The following is a 13128-nucleotide window of genomic DNA, read 5'->3' as shown; positions in this document are numbered from 1 at the left end:
AGTCAAGCAGCCTTGTTTCAGTGGCTCTGAGCCTCTCCTCTACCTGCTTTAGGCAAAAAATAAAACACAGTCAGTATGTTATGAACTAGCCCTTCCCTGCTTTAGCCTCGTTTGAACTTCATGAAACACTCCAAGGTGGATCACTGTGCTCACTTACAGAGAGGGAAACTGCGGCCGCCAGAGGGTACATTTCTTATGAAAGAGCAGGTGCGTTCTGACCGTGACCGTGACCCACTGGCTCAAAAAAGAGCCCGCACTTTGGAGACTTGCCACCTTACTGACCACCAGTGACAACACCGACAGACCCAGAGAGCACCGCCCCGGGGCTTATGGCATATCTTCTGTGTGCTAGGCACCTGGCACGGAGGCACGCAGAGTTCTGATAAAGGCTGGGTGTTGGCATGTCTGGAGAGACGAGAAAAGATCTCACTTGGAAGTCGGACTACCTGTATTCAAATCTAACCCGAGCCCTGCCACTTACTAACTAGGAAGTCAGGAAGGGTCTACCTCTCTACACCCCTTCTCAGCTGTAAAATAATCAGGATACCAAGGTAAAGCGCTTAGCTCATCCTGCCTGGCACACCAGAAGGAGTCTTATAAATGCTGGCAATTCCTGCTTTTTATTTTTTCAGATTTTTAAAATTAATTAATTAATTAATTTATGCATAGAGGGAGAAGGAGGAGGGCAGAGTGAGAGCAAGAGAAAATCCCCAAGCAGACTCCCCATTGAGGGGAGAGCCCAACGCTGGTTTTGATCCCAGGACCCTGAGATCATGACCTGAGCCAAAATCAAGGGTCGGATGCTTAACTGACAGAGCCGCCCAGGCGCCCAATTTGTGCTTTTTAAACAGGAAAGGAAGAACTTCAGGAGTAGAATAAAGTGTCCAATGGAATATATACTTGTCTCCCGATATGGCAGAAGTCAGCATGGGCTGAAGGGCCAGGAAGAGGGCAAGGACTCCACTGACAAGGGGTGTGGGGGAGGCAGGCCTTTGGGGGAGATGTACCCAGCTGTCTATCATGGATGAAGGTAGAGAGAATTTTGGACAGGGAGTTGGGGAAATTGTCTCTGACCTCAGATGAGCACTGCTCATCTCCCCTCAGCCAGCTCAGTTAAAAGGCAGCCCTCCTGGGCTCAGGGCCATTTCCAGGCCCTGACAGGTGGGAAGCAATGATTTGTGGACCTTACACAGTGGAACTGTGTGGGGTGACAACAAAGCCTTTACAGGGGTCTTGTGTGGGGCAATGTCTCCTCTTCTCTGCCTGCCCAGCCACATGGACACCTGAGGTGGGGAGATGTTGCTGGCTCCAGGCCAGGAAGCATCGGTGAGGATTTGGAATTCCCTTGACTAGACCTGAGATCTCCCTCCTTCCGCACACCCTGTTCCCTCCTGTCGGCTGCGTGCATACCCATCCCGGGAGCGGGGACCTCTCCTGGGCCTCATGGGCTCACCACCCCGGGAGGATTCCGTCAGGCTAGCTCTGGTACTGGATAGCTTTCCAGATGAGGGTGCAGGACTGGTGATGGCTCCTTGCTGTGGGCCTTGGCACTTTCCCAGTGACTCCCGCACCGGGGCCGGGGTCAAACACCCCTGCGGGTTTCCTGATGTGGGCACACCACCAAAAATGAAGGAAATCTTCTCCCGGTGGCAGCCCACTTGGCTTCTTAGCGGCTCAGTCCTGGGGTTTCCGAGGAGAGGCCAAAAGCTGCCATGACACGGAAGTCTGGGTAGGGCTGCTCCATGCCCCCTGACGGGGCAGGGGTGCACAATATTAGGATGGTGAGTTGCAAAGCCCCGTGGAACTGAGTTCAAACCCTGATTCTGCCACTTACTAGCCCTTCCTGAGGCTGCATTTCCTTTTCCAAAGAAAGGGAACCCAGCTCCCTAGGGTTTGGGTTTTTGTTGTTGCTGTTTTTTGTTTGTTTGTTTGTTTGTTTGTTTGTTAAGATTTATTTATTTGAGAGAGCGAGAGAGTGAACCAGCAGGGGGAGGAGCAGATGTGGGAGAGAATCCCAAGTGGACTCTGCACTGAGCACGGAGTCTGACGTGGGAATCGATTTCATAACCCTGAGATCATGACCTGAGCCAAAACCAAGAATTAGACACTCAACTGACAGAGCCACGCACATGCCCAGCCACCTGGCACTGACAGGAGGACAGCCACTTTTCTCACTGTTAGGAGCACATGCTGCCTCTTAGCCCTTTTCTTCTGGGCAGAGGGAGAGGTTCTTGCCAGTCCCATCATCACACATTCATTTCTTCATTCTTCCCCTTGCCATCCTTCAGACACCTGCTTCCTGTCACTTTACCACCCACCATGAATCTCTTCCATCACCACCATATTCACCCCTTCCCTGCAGTTAGCTCCATTCATAATTATGAACATAGATTTGTGGGTTTTTTTAGGTTTTATTTATTCATTTGAAACTGAGAGATACAGAGAGTGAGAGAGCATGAGCAGGGGAGAGGCAGAGGGAGAGGGAGAAGCAGACTCCCCACTGAGCCAGGAGCCAGACATGGGGCTCGATCCCAGAATCCTGGGATCATGACTTGAGCCAAAGGCAGATAGATGCTCAACCGACTGAGCCACCCAGGCATCCCGAGACAGAACTGTCTTAAAAATAAAACTATGTTCAGGGGATCCTATGTGGCTCAGATGGTCCGGCGTTGGTCTCCTTGCTCAGTGGTGAGCTTGCTTCTCCCTCTGCCTGCTGCCGCCCTTGCTTGTGCTCCCTTGCACGTGCACGCGCACTCTCTCTCAAATAGATAAATAAAATCTAAAAAAAAAAAAAAGACTGTTCTGTCACCCCTACTAGACAATGAACTGAACTTCATGAGGGTGAGACCCATATCCGTTTTTTTGGTTTTTATTCACTGTGCACCAAATGCCTAGCCTAGTGCCTGTCCCATGGCATGCACGTAATTAACATCCTTTGAAGGAATAAAGGAAAGAGCACATCTTTCCTGAGTGCCTTCTAGGCGGCACATTCCTCACCAGCCTTGGGGGAATTCAGCAGTGGAGAGTATGGACCCAGTTTCTGACCCTGGGTGTAGCTGCCGCAGGAGCAGTGAGTAGCAGGGCTGGATGGTGGGGGAAAGGAAGGCTTTTTACCAGCTGGACATACAGATGGAGCTGCAGAACTCTCCAGTGAGAACTAGCCCAACCCCTTCTGATCCCTGCGTGAGGACCTTAGGGTTCTGGTCCACCTGAGCACTGCTCTACTTCTGAACGAGGACCTCCCCCATCTGGCTGAGCTGATTTGTATCTCCTTTTTATCCCCATCATGTTGTTTTAGGGCTGTCCTTGACACCATCCTTGCTTGCAAGTGTCCCATTTTTTGCAAGCTTCTTCTTAGCTTTCCCAGGGGAAGGAGCCAATTGGACCAAGTTATTCTCACTAATGATGCCAGCAGGTCAGTGTGCCGCTTCCTTCTGCAGGCAGAGCGCCTTTCGGAAGGCACCTTTGCAGACAAGATATCTTGCCCATAAGAGAGGAGTCCCAACCTGGGCCAAAACAAAAACAAACAAACATTTCTGAGAATCCTGAAATGAACACTTTCTTAGAACCAGTGGCCCTCGAGTTTAGAAGGGAGTTTGAAGTAACTTCGCATTAGATTCTCTCTGTAACATCTCCACCAAGTGGTCATCTCGTCAGTACACCGCTGATCACAGGCACAGCAAAGCCTCGGAAGGCTGACTTCCCGGTTGAGGATATTCTTAGAAAGTTCTCCTCTAGACCAAGTTTGATCCTGGGAGCTGTCTTTTCTTTGCCACTTGGAGTCACAGACCACACCTAGTCCTTATTTCTTTCAGATACTTGAAGATTGCACTCTTCCTTCTCAGGCTGATAGTCCTCAACTCTCTTAACTGCCCCCATAGACATCATAATGTGTCTTATCTGGCGCAAAGTGCCAGAAGTAACCACATGGTTAAGAGTTCAAACACTTGGGGCACTTGGAACACTCAGCCGGTTAAGCGTCTGCTCTCAGGGTCCTGGGATCAAGCCCCGCATCGGGCTCTCTGCTCACTGGGGAGTCTGCTTCTCCCTCTCTCTCCCTCTGTGTTCTCTCTCTTTAAATAAACAGATAAAATCTTAAAAAAAAAAAAAAAACAGAGTTCAAACACTTAAAAAATCATGTTGTTGCCGTAACTGAAGAACATGTCATTGTGGTGAGTGTGGCATGGTAACGGCATGATTCACCAAGCAGGGAAGGACCACATGTTGATGTCATGGTAACCCAAACTTCAAGTATGGAGGGTGGGACAGGTAATAACAGATCATCTATCTCACAGACATCAGGGCGGTCTTGCTGGTAACAAAGTTTGGTTGTGATTTTCACACTTATAGACGATAACTAATGTCTTAAGTGTTGATTTTTAATTGTGTAAATATTATATACCCCATTCTCTATTTTGTACAGTGGGAGAGAAAAACTCCAGGAGAAGACAACCAGAAGTTGGGGCTGGATCAAGTCTTTGTTCTGTCATTGACACTTGTGGGGTGAAGATCTAAACTCCACAATTACCATTAATTCCAAATAGGTCTCATATCTTATGTACTGTATAGGGTTTCAAGGATCCTTAGCAGCCTGGCCTTTCTTAGAATGGGATCCAATTATTTCTTCCCTGAAAGGCTGGACCANGCAGGGGGAGTGGGAGAGGAAGAAGCAGGCTCATAGCAGAGGAGCCTGATGTGGGGTTCGATCCCAGAACGCCGGGATCACGCCCTGAGCCAAAGGCAGAAGCTTAACCGCTGTGCCACCCACGCGCCCCCAAATAGGTCTCATATCTTATGTACTGTATAGGGTTTCAAGGATCCTTAGCAGCCTGGCCTTTCTTAGAATGGGATCCAATTATTTCTTCCCTGAANCCAAATAGGTCTCATATCTTATGTACTGTATAGGGTTTCAAGGATCCTTAGCAGCCTGGCCTTTCTTAGAATGGGATCCAATTATTTCTTCCCTGAAAGGCTGGACCAAGAACAGGGCACAGTATTTTTCACTACAGTGCAAACAGTTCAGAGTAGAGCAAAATTATCACCTCCCCTGGCCCTGAAGCTACATTTTTACTCATGTGTCCAAAGACTCGTTCGCTTTTTTGACAATTGACTCTTGCTCAGTTGACTCTCACTGTGTTTGCTATCAAATAAAATTCCCAGTTTTTGTAGGAATTTTGTCATTTAAATTTTTTTGTTGTAAAATACATGTGGAGAAATTGTCCAAAATATAAATGTAAATAAATACCCATGAGTCCATACTGATATAAATAAATGATTTAATAAATGAATAAGTGGAGGAAAAGAGACAAATGTCCCACATGGAAAAATTCCAAATATCCTACGTAGATATTCTGCACTCAAGGAAGTGACACAGAGCTCACATTTAATGAGTTTGGTTGCACAGGTGGCTTCCTTCTGAAGAGCACAGCATGGAGACAGGGAACAGAGTAATCTAACGCTGGAGAAACCTGACAAACACAACCTCAACCCGGTCATCAAGGCCAACATCGAGAGTGATAAGTCATGTGATGAAAATGGCCGCTTTATCATTGCAGAACATTCTACAAAAGTCTGATCAGCACTCTTAAGGTTATCCAAAACAAGGAACTTCTGAGAAATGGTCACAGTCAAGAGGAAACTAAGGAGCCAGGAGCAGTTAATACTGTGCGAGATCTTGGATGGGACCCTGGAGCAGAACAAGAACATCAGGTGAGGGGCACCTGGGTGCACAGCAGTTAAGCATCTGCCTTCGGCTCAGGGCGTGATCCCGGCGTTATGGGATCGAGCCCCACATCAGGCTCCTCTGCTATGAGCCTGCTTCTTTCTCTCCCACTCCCCCTGCCTGTGTTCCCTCTCTTGCTGGCTGTCTCTATCTCTGTCAAATAAATAAATAAAATCTTTAAAAAAAAAAAAAAAGAACATCAGGTAAAAACTAAGGAGATCTGAATAAAGTATGAACTCTAATGAGAATGTAGCCGAATCAGTTCATTTGCTGTGACAAATGCCCCATACTAATGGAAGACGCTGTGAGAACANCCCTCTCTCGCTGGCTGTCTCTATCTCTGTCAAATAAATAAATAAAATCTTAAAAAAAAAAAAAAAGAACATCAGGTGAAAACTAAGGAGATCTGAATAAAGTATGAACTCTAATGAGAATGTATCCGAATCAGTTCATTTGCTGTGACAAATGCCCCATACTAATGGAAGACGCTGTGAGAACAGGAAAGTGTGCGTGGGTATACAGGAACTCTATTCTGTCTTCAAATTTTTCTGTAAGCCTAAAGCTATTCTAAAGTTAAAAGTTTAAATATTTAATAATATATAAGTATGATAAATACTAATAATTTTATAATAATATAATGTTTTTAGCTTTATACTTCTATATGAAGATATGATAATTTAAGTAAACTTTTTATTTTAGAATAAATTTACAAAAAATTCTGAGGATAGTAGTTTTATTTATACATATACATATGTAGCAGTATATGTATGTAAATTTATATATAATTACATGTATAATAATATATGTATATATCCCAATGAATGAAAGAAATTTTAACACCGCCTTTGTCAAGAAGAAGAACACTGTCAGCAACCCCCAGAAACCCCTCTCATGCTCCCTCCCAATTACTCTCCTTTCTCTCTTCCTCAAAAGTAACGATTATCCTGACTTTTAACAGCATAATTTAGCTTCGCCTGTTTTTTTAAACTTTATATAAACAGAATCATATGATATTAATGTCAGCTGGGTCACTCAACACTGTATAGGTTCATCCATGTTGTATGGATAACTCATTTTCATTGCAGAAACCAAGGGTTGGCAAATTACAGCCGATGGGACAAACCTGTTCTGTTAACATGTTTTGGTAAATGAAGTTTTATTGGAGTACAGCCATGCTCATTTATTTACTTATTTCTGTGTCTGCTTTCCTGCTACAATGGCAAAGTTGGTTAGTTGAGAAACAGATCATAAGACCTGGAAAGCCAAAAATATTTACCACCTTGCTTTTTACATAAGCATTTTGTGAACCTCTGCTGTAAAGCATTTTGTTGCATAAATATACCTCTGTTTGTTTCTCCATTGTATTAATGGGAAAATGAGTTCTTTACTTTGCTGGCTATCGTGAATAGCGCTCCTATAAATATTCTTTTTTTAAGATTTTATTTATTTATTAGAGAGTGCATGCATGCATGCAAGCTGGGGGAGGGGCAGAAGGGGAGAGAGAGAGAATCTCAAGCAGACTCCACGCTAAGCACAGAGCTGGAGGCGGGACTCAACCTCACGACCCTGAGATCATGACCTGAGCCAAGATCAAGAGTCATGCCTGGCTGACTGAGCCATCCAGGTGCCTCTGCTATAAATACTCTTATAAACATCTCTTGAAGCACATGTTTATCCACTGCCCTTGAGGACATTCAATGGAATGGAACTATGGAATCCATGGCATATGCATGAATTCAGCTTTAGTGCCATTTTTTCCCCCCAAAATGATTGCACCATTTCCAAGTAGACTTTGAGAGTTCCAGTTGCTCCATATCCTTCCTCAAGTTTGGTGTTGTCAGGCTTCTTCACTGTAACTATTCTGATAGATCTGCAGTTGGCTCTAATTGAGTTTTAAATTTCTTTTCTCTGATGACTAATAATTTTGAAAACCTTTTCATACGTTGATTGGCCATGTGATATTCTCTTTGGGAAGTGCTTTATCAAACTTTTTCCAACTTCTTTAGATGGATGATTTTTTAAACCTTTTTTTTTCAACTATATGCATTTTGAGGCTGTACAGTACTGTTAAGTATGTCTGAGCTGCATTCCCCATGCCTGGTGTGCACTATTTTCATTATTGTTCAATGAAAAATGTTTTACAATTTCTGCTAGGATTTGTTCTTTGTTACATGGATTATTTAGAAATGTATTTTATAATTTCAGGGGTGCCTGGGTGGCTCAGTCAGTTAGGTGTCTGCCTTCAGCTCAGGTTGTGATCCCAGGGTTCTGGGATCAAGCCCCGAGTTGGGCTCCCTGCTCAGTGGGGAGTCTGCTTCTCCCTCTTTCCTCCCCCTGCTCATGCTTGTGTGCTCTCTCTCTCCACTCTCTCTCTGAAATAAACAAATAAAATCTTTTTAAAAATGTATTTTATAATTTTGTATGGGAAATTTTAGTGATATCTTACTGCACTTTCTAGCTTAGCTTTACTCATGTTGAAAAGTATATTATGTGTGATTTCAGTCCTTTGAAATAGCTTGAGTCTTGCTCTGTGACCCATCACATAGTTGATTTCTGTGAACGTTCACATGTGCTTAGAAAGAATGCTTAATCTGTGGTTGGTTCCACTTATCCCTGCATATCAATTAGGTCTTTTCCATCCCTCTAGTTTCAATTATGCTGTATTCTTACATTTCAGATATGTCTCTAGGGTACTTGTTTTCTTTTTCTGTATAACAATCTTTGTCTTTTAAGCAAACAACTTAGTTCATCAACATTTCATGTAAGTATTGATATGTTTAGTTTAAATCTATCATTTTACTGGTTACCTTCTATTAGTTTTTTTATTCTTTATTACTTTTCTTCTACCTTCTTGACTTCCTTTGAATTAATTATTCTTTGTTATTCTTCCACCCATCCCCCTCATTACCTTGACATGCATGCACTCTTCGTGATTCTTTAAACAGTTGCTTAAATGACTTACCAAAGTCCACCATAACTTGGTATTTTTGCCCCCTTATAGATCATGCCAGGACCTTTGAACCCTTGCACACCACTCCCCACCATCCTGAGTTATATGCTATAGTCCTTATAAAGGGACCCCCACAGGATGTTATTACATTTGTTTTATACAGTCAACATTCATTTGGATTTTCCAACAAGGTAGTTACCCTTTTGTGGCTTCTCATTCCTTCCCATTCTCTCCATGCTTGCCCTTGAGGTCATTTTTCTTTAATATTTCTTTTTCTTTTTTTTAAGATTTATTTATGTATTTGAGAGGGAGAGAGACTACGGGGAGGGGCAGAAGGAGAGAGAAACTTTAGCAGAGCTTGGGGCCCGTGGTGGGGCTTGATCTCACAACCCTGAGATCATGACCTGAGCCAAAACCAAGGATCAGATGCTTAGCCAACTGCACCACCCAGGGGCCCCCTTCTTGAGTATTTCTTTAATGTGGGTGCTTGTGATAAAATCTGTTTTTGTGTTTCTGGAAATGTCTTCATTTCACCACTTTTGAAGGATATTTTAACTTCAAGGGCATAGAAGTTCTAGTTAGCATTTGTTTTCTTTCAGCATTTTGATGTCTTTGAGGAGATATGTTTTATATTTTATCTGGCTCTATTGGATAAGCTCTCAGCAAGAGAGTCAATCCTAATTATCTTCCTTGCCATTAGCAGAAGCAAAGCTCCTAAGTCTTTCTTATGCCATCTGGTAAGGCTCAGCTCTCCCTCTCCTTCTATGATATTTTATTTGTATCAAAATGAAAACCCTGTTAAATTTCTTGTTATTAAGATTGGGTCTACTATCCCTTCCTTCTGGTGACATATCATGGGAAAATCCAAGTGAATGTTTCATAGCTTTATAAGTGTTGAAGCAAGACGTTTCATAAGACGTTTATTCATTCATTCACATGTTTACAGAGTTCCTATGATGTTCCAGGTGCTGTTCTAGGTACTGAGAATACAACAGTGAGTAAAATGACTTGGTTCCTGTCCTCACAGAGAAGCCTAAATTCTAATTATGGAGACAGACCAGTAAATAGACAATTACAATATAGCTATGAGAGACATACCTCTGGAAATCTTTCAGGTTGATATTAATCATCTGACATTTCTTTATCTTGCCAACAACGATATCAAAAGTGACTTTGTCAAATCCCTTGCTGAATCCCAAATCTGTGTTTACTCATTCCACTAATTGGTAGAGTCATTCTAATCCGACATATTTACTTATTGGTCAGCCATGTTAGGTCCTAGTAACTGTCCAGTCCTCTTCTAAGATTACCCAAACCACTCTTTTTCTAAGAGCCATGAAGAGAATCAGTTACCCCTCTGCTCCATGGTTTTCAGAAGACATTTCTTTCTCTTTTTGAAAAAGACCAAAATTAGGAGCTTAGGGCTTTCAGAGCTCGGAAGCGCTTCTCAGAGTAATTAATCTATGAATATGCTCATGACATCAAAGGTGTTTGCGGATAAAACCCAAATCCGGACTTTAGCATTATAGAGAAAGCTATCCTACCTTTACGTTTAGAAATGTTTTACATTTTTTAGTTTCTATACTGTGTAATCTTCATACAAATCTTTGGTGTGATTCTGGCTGATAATTTCCGGTGTGTAATTAAATAATTGGACTGCAACTAAAAAATAAAATTGCCTAGATCAGTACTTCCCAACTTTCATACTTCATAACCAGTACAATCTTTTTTTTTTTAAGATTTTATTTATTTATTCGACAGAGATAGAGGCAGCCAGCGAGAGAGGGAACACACGCAGGGGGAGTGGGAGAGGAAGAAGCAGGCTCGTAGCAGAGGAGCCTGACGTGGGGCTCGATCCCACAACGCCGGGATCACGCCCTGAGCCGAAGGCAGACGCTTAACCGCTGTGCCACCCAGGCGCCCCAATAACCAGTGCAATCTTTTTAAAAGGAGAGAGATGCACATTGAGTCTCCATTATTTAACTTTGCCAAGTGAGAATGCATTTAAAAATCAACTATCAACAGTCTACAAAAGAAAAGGTATTTTAACACTAAAAAAACCCAAAAATGCACACAGTCTCAGAATGAAATGTGGTCTCATACTGAATAAATTTAGCTTTATGAGAAATTTTCTATGCTGTCTTCATTCTTCAGAGAGCACCCCGCAGATGGTAAAAGTTTTGTCACTAACCGTCAACAGGGAATGAATTGCCATTTGGGAACCAAAGTGGGAAAGCTATAGGGCCCTGCTCCTAAGACAATAGAATTTCATACTCATGAGATGTAGGGAATAAGTTCTAGATTCTGTGAACAGGAGATGGCATGCTAACTCCTGATATTTTTGTCTGTGCTCTTGTTCTTGGGCTCATTTCTTTCTCTTCTCAGCACTAACCACAACAAAGAACAAAACAGCATCAAGGACAGAAAAGTCAAACACACACACATTAACATAAGCTCATTAACCCATTTTCCTTGCCTCTCATACATTGTGTATCAAAGCAATAACATGAGTAAAGAGCCAGCTTGAAAGATCCCTGGGTTCTATTTTGACATTGTGTATCAAAACAATAATGATAGGGAGGGGGGAGGCAGGTGGGGGGATAGGGTAACTGGGTGATGGGTATTAAGGAGGGCACGTGTGGTGATGAGCACTGGGTGTTATACAGAACTAATGAATCGTTGAACACCACATCAAAAACTAATGATGTACTGTATGCTGGCTAGGTGAAAATAATAAATAAATATATAAGTAAGTAAATAAATGTTTTTAAAAGTACCAAAAAAAAAAAAAACCCAAACCAATAACATTAGTAAAGAGCCAGCTTGAAAGATCCCTGAGTTGTATTTTGACTTATCCACGTTTTTACTGACACGGGTTCTCTGCCTATACAGCTCTATTTCTCATGAATACATTAAGGAGAGGCGCCTGGGCGGCACAGCGGTTGAGCGTCTGCCTTCGGCTCAGGGCGTGATCCCAGCGTTATGGGATCGAACCCCACATCGGGCTCCTCTGCTATGAGCCTGCTTCTTCCTCTCCCCCTCCCCCTGCTTGTGTTCCCTCTCTCGCTGGCTGTCTCTATCTCTGTCAAATAAATAAAATCTTTTAAAAAAATGAATACATTAAGGAATCAACATGTACAAAAATATTTCTGCCCATGCCTCCAAATCACCCTCCTTTCTTATTCTCCCTTAAATGCCTTGAAATTAGTCTACATCCTCTGTCATCACTTCCTTTCCTCCCTCGTGGGAAGGGCCAGAGTGTGAAAATTCTACTCTGAATTGAGGGGGATAACGGCAAGAATGACCCATTCTCGCTAGGCAGAAGGAAGTCCGTGTAGCTCCTTCCACGTGGGGCGGCCAAGCCCAAGCAACCGTTCCACCAAGGCACTGATGATAATACAACTTCTGGAAGCAATTCTTAAATGTGTTCCAGAGATAGTAACCAGTTTTCACTGGCCCACGGTGAGATGATGGTCACCAGTAAGCACATCTGCTGAGTGTTCGTAAGATGGAATTCATTCAATTTCAAGGATTGTAGCCTTCCTCTCTTTTTGGCATTAAAATATATTTGGGTGAATGAAATGCTGGTGAGAGGATACCACAGTTTAGTTGTTGTTTCTGTGTTGATGCCCTTACTTGGCAAAATTAAAAGCTGGCAAGCCTACATGTCTCCCCAGATTTTGGTCTGAAATCTTAGCCAGTGTTCAAAATTCAAAAACGTGGGAGCCCCTCTAGTAGACAATATGGTAGCTTTGAGTTAGCTCAGTTCTGGGTGGAAATCCAGCTCTGCTAATTACTTGACCATATGTACTGCCCTCTCTGCTCCGAGCCACAGTCTCTGACCAAGAGTGGGATAATAATTTGTGCCTCATGTTGGTTATAAAGATAATCTCCGTAAAAGGCCTGGTATATCAGAGTTCTCAGTGGCAGCCATTGTCACAAGAATCTTTTTGGTCTCAACAAGAACTCCTTTCTTTCGGTTTCTGTCCCTTTTCTTGGGATCTGCAAATTGAGAAGCAGGGGCCGAAGGCAACCAATGTACAGTTTGGCATGGCTTCTCTCATATAGTCGTGGCTCCCGGGCTGAAGTTTCACAGAAGGAAACACACTTGCATCTGTGTCTCCAGAAGGGAGATTACATCTTGGATGAGCCTATTAGAAAGACAACATTTCAAAATTTGGGAGCACAGCTGAATACCAAAAGTAAATTACACTATAAGCCAGATGTTCCAGGAACTTCTCCATCTTTTTTTCTTTTGCCTGAAGGGAAAGTTTTCGTTCACAAAGAAAACAATGAGCAGAAATTGCTATCGCAAAATTGTTCATGGTTATTTAAGATAAGCCCGTTTGGAAATAATCAAAGATGTGCACAATGATTTATAGAGGAAGTTGTTCATTTCAGTGTTATTTATCACACGTAAAACACAGAAGCATCCTAAACGGCTAACCATAAAGGA

The sequence above is a fragment of the Ailuropoda melanoleuca genome, chromosome 12, assembly GCF_002007445.2.
Source record: "Ailuropoda melanoleuca isolate Jingjing chromosome 12, ASM200744v2, whole genome shotgun sequence".
NCBI lineage: Eukaryota > Metazoa > Chordata > Mammalia > Carnivora > Ursidae > Ailuropoda > Ailuropoda melanoleuca.
The sequence above is the reverse complement of the archived record's forward strand: the minus strand, read 5'-3'. Positions refer to the sequence as shown.